Here is an 8,415-nt window from a genome sequence, read left to right on the forward strand (position 1 = left end):
CGCAAATTGTTTTAGGCAATGGAGACCCAGGGACGACCTGGCAGCTCTTTACTCAGGAGAGAAGGGGGTATGGAAAGAAGGAGATGGATGTAGAGGGGGGAAGGGGGAGGGAGAGCTGGGGAGAGGGAAGGAGAATGAATTAGAATTGCTACCCTGTAAATTATTCACTACAGTTCCCAGCAGATGGGAGGAGGGGATACTGGGCGGGGGGGAGAGGTAGGTGAGTATAGAAGGGCCAGGCAAGTCTGGGCTTCACAAGGGGAGGAGGCCAAAGGAGGAAGCAAGATGAGCAATTTCCCCAAGACTAGGCCCAATGAGAAGACAAGGATGATCTTGAAATGGGTGAGGGGCAGTGGGGATGACCCTAAAGGTGGTGGCAAAGCCTGCTGTGAGCCCTGAGCACACCCACAGGCAGGAGACTACCCCCATGCAACAAGCAAGACACGGGAACTGAGTCTCCAGAGGAGGCAGCTCTGGACCCTGCGGAACTTGAAGATAGTCAAGTGCATGAGCTCTGGACCTGGGGAGGTTAGCCAAGTGCACCAACATCTTCCAACGACCAGCAGGCACCTTCAGCAGAATATGGTTTGAAGGAGTAGAGCAACAGAGAAAGGAAAAAATTACTGTGGGGTGGAACGTGGGATCAGGAAAATGGGGTGATGCTAGAGGTGTCACCAGGAGATGGAGTGGGCATTTCTACATAGAGAAAACAGCATTTCAGACAGAGGAACCCTCGAGAGTGGGAGCCATCTGTTGTCTTAGTTCCCAGCTGCTCTTCCTCAATATATTTGATAGCCAAACCCTGCTTTTCTTTGGGGAATCCCTAGTTATGGTCCTTATGGCTCAAGTGGTGTGAGTGACCTCCTAAATGCAAGGGCCAATTCCACTTACCAACATACTCCATCTCCCATAGACATAGGTTTATTGGTGAACACATGACCTAAATCAACCAATGAGTGGCTGCCCTGGGACTTTTGCTGGAATACCTAGGAAACAGGTGTTTTCTTTTTCCTGGACTTGCTAGTTGTTACGTGAAAGAATGTCTGTCTAAGAATGGAGCCAGAGTGGAAAGACATTCTTTAAGTATTTTGCTTGCCTGATGCCCACTCTGCCTTTGGATAGTCCATTACAGAAGTCAGCAATTTCCCCCTTATGTGTAGCAGCATTTGAGATGGCTTATCACACTCATGACCTCTAGGACCATAACTGAGTAAAATACCTAAGTGTGGAAGATGATGATGTGGGGGGGGGGAGGGAGGATGTGGTGTCCACTGTGAGCAGGACATGGCAAGAAACAAAGATGTTTAGGCAGAATGTGACCAGCACACACAAGGTAGAGACAGGTGTATTATGTCTGCATCACTGTGACCAAACTGCCCCCACAGAAGCAATGGACAGGAGGAAATGTTCACAGTTTCAAGGAGGTGTCAATCCATCATTGGCAGAGAGCCACAGAGGAGGATGCGAGCATTGGGGGGTCTCCTCACGTGATGGCAGATTAGGAACCAGAGAAAGCAACCAGCTCAAAGACGGTTGTAATCCTTTGGAGGGTCACCATGGAGTTTTACTTCCTCCAGCCAGGCACCACATCCCACAGCCTCCAAAATAGTGCAAGCTGGGCCCTCACCAATGGGGACGTTCTGATGCAAACCAGCCAGGCATAGGCTGCTGAAGCCTGGCAAGGACTGCACAGCAGAGGAATGGTGCCTTCTATTATATGTATGTAGAATCACTCTGTTTATTCAAATGTGTTTAAAACCTAGAAAGAATTCCCAAGCGTGAGCCAGACATTTTTCTTCTCAGGCGGTGCGGAACGAAGGTGCTATCCAAGGTACTGAGAGCCCCAAGGGGCTGTTCCAGGAAAGGGAGCAGGCTGAGCCCAGTGGGTGGAGATTGGCATGCTGGCTGGCACATTGAAATGCCACCAAGCTCTACCCTCTTCGCCTCTGCACAAGTGTAATCCATCCTGTGCCATGTCCTGTTCCCACAGAAGGTGAGGAAAGTCTGTTTCTGCCCCCCATCTTCTTGGAAGCCAAACCCAGGTCACCCCAAAACCTTTTTAAAGCAATGAGTAATGCAGCCTTTCAGGGTGAGCAGTAGGTAGCATTACATAGCCCAGTTTTTTGCTTCTTCCTATATTCCTTGTGGTGTGATGGTAGAGTTCTTCTCATTAAATGACGAGGGCAAATCCCCTTCTCTTGACCTCAGTCACAGCTGCATGACTTGCTTTGGCCAACTCGATGTCATCAGAAATGGAAGTGAACCTCTTCCTGGCCTAGACCATCAGAGATTTGATACTTAGTCTTGCCTCCTTGAGTTCTGCCATCACTGCGAGGACAGCAGGCATGGGGGGAAACTACTACTGAGAGGTCACGCCCCTGCCTCTACCCATCCAGTGAGCAGAGGTGGATAACTTCTGAACAATGATACTACAGGGTCAAGACACCTAGAGCAGGACACTACACCCAGCAAGGCCCTTTCTTTGTTCAGCTTCTCGGATTAAACACCCAGAAAGCCTACCCTGGTGGAGGCAGTGACAGCTGTTGTTTTAGTCAGGTTGCCAGCAAACATGGGTCCTGAAGTAAAGGCCAGTTCACCACCTGGCTTTGGACACATTATCCTAGAGCTACCAATGATTTCTATTTTCAAATAGTTATAGGATACCAAAAGAATGCCATCATTTGGCAACATTTTTTAAAGATATGCATGTTTAAAAATAAAGTTCTATTGAAGCTTGGTCATGCTTGGTTATTGGCATCTTCTCTTTCTGCAGCTGCAACAACTACAAGACTACACTGTACTAGAACAGCTTAGCAGAGCTGTCGCGGCAAAGCCTGTATAGCTTACACCTGAAATATTTACCTTCAGACCTTTTATAGAAACAGTTGACTACATAGGAGTCCCCAGTGAATCCCAGCTCAGGTCGACAGCATCAGGTAACACCAACACGTCTTAGGGAGCATGCGTATTGGAGTGCTACTATGCACCTGAGGCCACGTGTGGTACAGACACCAGGACCTTCCTCATCCAAAGCAGCCTAAGTTAATATTTGACAAAGATCCACATTTGGAGAGTCTGAAATGGGGGTGACAGAGCTGTAAAGGACAGGATGCTATCAGCAGTTGATGCAAGGGTAGTTTCTTCCCCAAATGGCTAGCTTTACCACAAAGGAAGCAAACTCCATATGGAGGTTCTTGGATGCCCATCATCCTTTTATGACATAGATGGGTGCTGCCAGGAACAGATGTGTCTCACTGATATGAAAAACCTCAGGTTATTAAACATCTTAAATGTTGTATTCTGTAGGTCTTTGAAGTATTTGAACATCATCCATATATCTATCTAAATTATATTTGTTAACCTTAAAAATATACGTAACATGATAGTAAGAGATGACTATTAACCTGTATTTATTATCTTAAATAGCTTTCAAAGATTAAACAACTTTAAATAACCTTTTAAAATAAGACTCATAGGTACAATACCTTAAATAAAAGTATTAAACAAGAAATATATATACAGCGTAACAAAAATAACCTTAAATTTGTATCAGTATACATAAATCCATACCAATGTAAAATATTTAAGAGTAATGGGTTGTTCAAAAGTTATTCAGCAATCCACCCTTTTATCCCATCATTTCCACACTATATCTACCTTTTTCCCTTCAGAAAGATATCCCTGAGCTTAATCTCCTTTTTTTTTTTTTTTTTTGGCTTTTCTCCTGACCATGACCAAATATAACTTGTAACCAACCCCCTTAAATGATGACAAACATCTATAACACATTGAATGGCCAAACATCCACCCCACCTCTTTGGAATGTGAGCATCACATTCTCTATACTGCTTCTTGCTGTCTGGGGGCACTGACATCTTTAGGAGACTCTGGGAAAACTGGGATAATGGTCAAGTCCTGGAAGAGTTAGCTGTATTATTTTTAGTCCAGTCTCTGTGCAATGGGAAAGTGCAAGGCTTATCTGAAGTCCTGGCTGGAGTAGTAAGGGAGGCTGGACCATCTCAGCCAGCAGCCTTTTAGCTGTTCTGGATGCAGAACTCTAAGGAAACTGCAACAGGCATTCTGAGAGACCACCCACTTTCATTGGTGTCTGGTCCCCTTGCTCTGAAAATACATAAACTTTCAAAAGTAACATAATATCTGCATTAATACAAGTATTGACTGTGTGGCATGCACAAGCCAGCCAAAGATGACTTTTTGTTTTATTTTGAGCAGGTAAAATATACATCATAAAAATATGTAGGTTTTTAGGTTTATCTCTTTATATCTGTAGCCAGGATTTTCAGGGAGTCTCCCCTGTACAAATCTGATCCATCTTGACCTTGAATGAATCCATAGTCTTTCGTTTCCTGTGGAACTAAAAGCATAACCTCTTCTGCAAAGCAAAACTGACTTCCATCTTCAAGTTAAGGCACACCTAAAATATCTAGGCCGGCTTATTTCAGCAGTCCCTTTTGCAATCCCATGTCTCTCAGCAGCTGCCATTTGCTCATCGGCATTCAAAAAATTCAAAGATAACACAATAACAGGAATCCAGACTCCCTGAGTATTTCCCATTTCTGTGGGACTTACTCTTTTCTATTGCTTTATTCTCCTTTCAAAGACTTTATTATTTTTAAACTATTTTTTCTGTGATTGTCTATACCTATTTTTTGAGTACATGCACATTGTTAAACACTGTAACCTGTCTATAGAGTTTTTCTGTCTGGATCTGTCTTTACTTCAAACCTGTAACCTTTCCTGTCGGTGTAAAAACCCCACCACACAGCTTAGCCATGGTGCACTATCAGTTCAAGCATCCAGGCAGCTGGAGACTAGGAATCTGCATTTGGCTCTGCTGGTTTTTTTTTTTTATTGTTTTCACTGAGCTATATATTCTTCACTCCCCTCCCTTTTGTTCTGTTTTTTTAAAAAGATTTATTTATTTATTATGTTTACAACATTCTGCCTCCATGTATGCCCGCACGCCAGAGGAGGGCACCAGATCTCAGTACAGATGGTTGTAATCCACCATGTGGTTGCTGGGAATTGAACTCAGGACCTCTGGAAGAGCAGCCAGTGCTCTTAACCTCTGAGCCATCTCTCCAGCCCCCTTGTTCTGTTTTTTGAGCCATTTTTAAAGCTTTCTCAGGTCTTATGTGGATATACATGGTCCCACATTGGACATCATTTGTAGTCAGACTTTTTCTGTCATATCAGTCAGCTCCCAAATAACCACATAGAGACTTCTTAGTAATCATGAAAGCTCATCTGATAGCTTAGGCTTGTTTCTAACTAGTTCTTATAACCTAACCCATAATTTAATTAATCTATGTGCTGCCCCAAGGCTTGTTTACCTCATCTACATACTGCCCATCCTGCTCGCTCTGTATCTTATGATGTCTCCGCCCTTCTTCTTCTCAGAGTCCTCTGTACCTGGAAATTCTGCCTACCTATGGGTCATTCAGATTTTTATTAAACCAATCATGGTGACATATCTTCACATGGTCTAAAGGAATATCCCACAACAGCTGAGCTATCTTGTCAGCCCTGATATAAATTATTAAATTAATTTTAATAATAATATTGAGCTTAGCATTGAACAGATGCAAGACAATCATGAGAAAAAATTACAGTGACAGTGGTCAAGATGCTAACACTTGGCAAATGCTGAAAGGTGACATCTAAGCTCTCCCCTCTGTGACTTTAGAACACAATACTAAACACATTTATCAAGAGACAATGTGATTCTAGCTCTTCCTCTGCCAGTTACTAACTGCATAACCCCAGACAAGCTATTTGTCCTCTCTAGGTCTCAATCTCTTTGCTATAGAATGGAGCTAACCTTTGTCCCCACCGCTATGACGTATGGTGAGGTCAGGCCTGCCACCACACACTGTCTCCTTCTCTCCCTCATAGCCACAGCCCTGCTTTTGCTTGTGTCTACCTCTCCGCATGTAGCCAGGAACGTCTTAGGAAACTGAGATAGAAGCTATTTAACTGCCTTTGTTTGCCAGTATCTTGTCCAGGAGCGGGGGGGNGGGGGGGGGGGGGGGGGGGGGGGGGGGGGGGGGTGTGATCTCATACCACCCACAGGCATGAGGGACTTGGAGAACATCGTTTAGCACCTGAGAGAGGGTCACTGGAAATAACACTCTCTTCTCTGCCAGGGTATTACTGGGTCTTTGTGTGGATCCTAAGACCAGTCTAACCATTTGCCTCCAGTCTGAGGATGCTGCCCTGTTTGGGAGGGCAGTGGTTGAGAGGTTGGGCAGTCTGGGCTGGGCGAGACTGTGTAGTAGCTCACTCAGTCAGCCTGACTCAGCTTCCTCGAGACATCAAGTCTGAGGGCTAAAGCTACAGACCTTGTTCATGTTTTGGGTTCAGCCTCCCTTACCCAGAATGCTTCAGACCACAAGCATTTGGATTTTGGGTTTGTTTGGTTTTTTTTTTTTTTTTTTCAGAATTGTGAATATGTTCGTTTACAAAATGAGAACCCTTAGGGTAGGCCCCATGTCTAATCATGAAACCCATTCCTATTTCATATGTACCTTTCACCCAAGCTGCAATGTCATAGAGGGTTTTTAACAACTTGTCTGTCAAATTTCATGTTGTGGAATTTTCCTCTTGTTGGAGCAGCTAGAGTTCTGAATTTTGAAACATTTTGTTTTCGGGATTTCCAGAGTAGGGGCACTTGGCCAACATTTGCAGCTAAAAGAATCCTGACACAGATTTGTGCGGTAGCCAGTCCCTCCTCCTCCATGTGTCACTGCCCTCTGCCATTCTCCACGTGATGATACAGCACCAAGTCCCTCAGCAAACAAGGATCCCCGAACTTTGAAAGTCCTGACCTCCAGGACTATAAGAAATAAACCTCCATTTTTTTGTTTGTTGTTTTGTTTTGTTTGTTTGTTTTTGTTTTTTTTTTTTTTGAGACAGAGTTTCTCTGTGTAACTTTGGAACCTGTCCTGGAACTTGCTCTGTAGACCAGGCTGACCTCAAGCTCACAGAGATTTGCCTATCTCTGCCTCCCGAGTGCTGAGATTAAGGGAGTGCTCCACCACCCAGCTCCCTTGTTCTTTATAAGCTACCCGCTGTCAAGCATTCCCTTACAGCAGCACCAAACAGTCTAAGCTCGTGTTTATGAGCCACCTCTTTCTTTCTCCGGGTTCTCTGCTGTCTTCCATCCAATTTCCCTACCTCTTATAGCAGAGGTGAGAGCCCTGGAAAGGTATGAACCTAAATGGAAGACTGATTGGAAGTCTCCAGGCGTCCGCGTACTTCCCACTGGAGTGGGTGCTACCCATAGAGGTTCGTCAGTTTCTGGTACTGGCATGAAGGCAGCCAGCTTGCCTGCAGCTGATGAATTTTAAAAGAAGCATAAAATAATTTTTAATAACCTTGAAGCTGAAAGAGTAATAAATATTTCAAAGCTTGGCTCGTCTGAAGCCTATCTCTGCAGTAGATTAGCTCGTTCACCGATGACCGTCTGAAGCCTCTCTTTGCAGTGGCTTAGCTCCTTCACCAACGACAGATTTGGCAGCAGGGAAGGGGGATGAAAAGGTTAACAGATTTCGAAAGACGTGGACATGAAAGTGTCTCTGACCATTTAATTCTTAGAGACCCCCATGAAGCAGGAACTGCTAACTCCCCAAACCCAGCCACAGCTAGGGAACCAGCCTCAAGCCTGGCTTATCTTCTGACCCAGGCATGACCTAGCCTTCCTACTCCAGCCCTGAGACTCAACCAATCCGGCCTACCCGAGCTTAAACACCTGTGTGTGCTTGTCATCTGTCAGGCCTCCCAGCCTAGACAAGGAGTGAGGGCTATGAGGCAGGGGCATGTATCTCCCACCCATGCCAGTTCTCGGTGGGTTAGAGGAAGAACAAAGCTGCCACACCCCTAGAACACACAAGAGAATGTGGCTCTGGGGACCCCAAGACAGAGCAAGAGACCCCAGAGAAGCCACAGGGAGACAAGTTTGAAATCCATAGAAGTCCAGTGTCTTATACAGATGCCCAGCTAGGCAGGAGTGAGCTTTCTTTTCCTAGAGGTATGTAAATAGAGGCCAAACTGTCACCTCCTGGAATAAGGTGCGGGGACTCTGCCTTGGTTCACAATAGACTGGTGGGATTGAAATGACCTTAATTTTTGGAGAATTTCTCTGAGCCAGCGGGCAATGCATTATACTCTAAGAACCTGCTTTGACCAACCCTGCCTTTCCCCCACGACTCTGAAATAATTATTAGTCTGATTTTACAGGTGCTCAAAGAAAGTAAGTGGCTTCTCCGGGGTTACAAAGCTTGCCACTGTGTCTATTATTCCTTTAAAACGGCGGCGGGGCGGCGTGGGTGTGTGGACAAACACAGGATAGACGGACGCAAAGGAAGAGACGGACACGCGGCTCCCACGTGGGTG

The sequence above is a fragment of the Alexandromys fortis genome, unplaced genomic scaffold (assembly GCF_014885135.2).
Source record: "Alexandromys fortis isolate MF-2015 unplaced genomic scaffold, M_Fortis_MF-2015_v1.1 scaffold_1, whole genome shotgun sequence".
NCBI classification, from domain to species: Eukaryota; Metazoa; Chordata; class Mammalia; order Rodentia; family Cricetidae; genus Alexandromys; species Alexandromys fortis.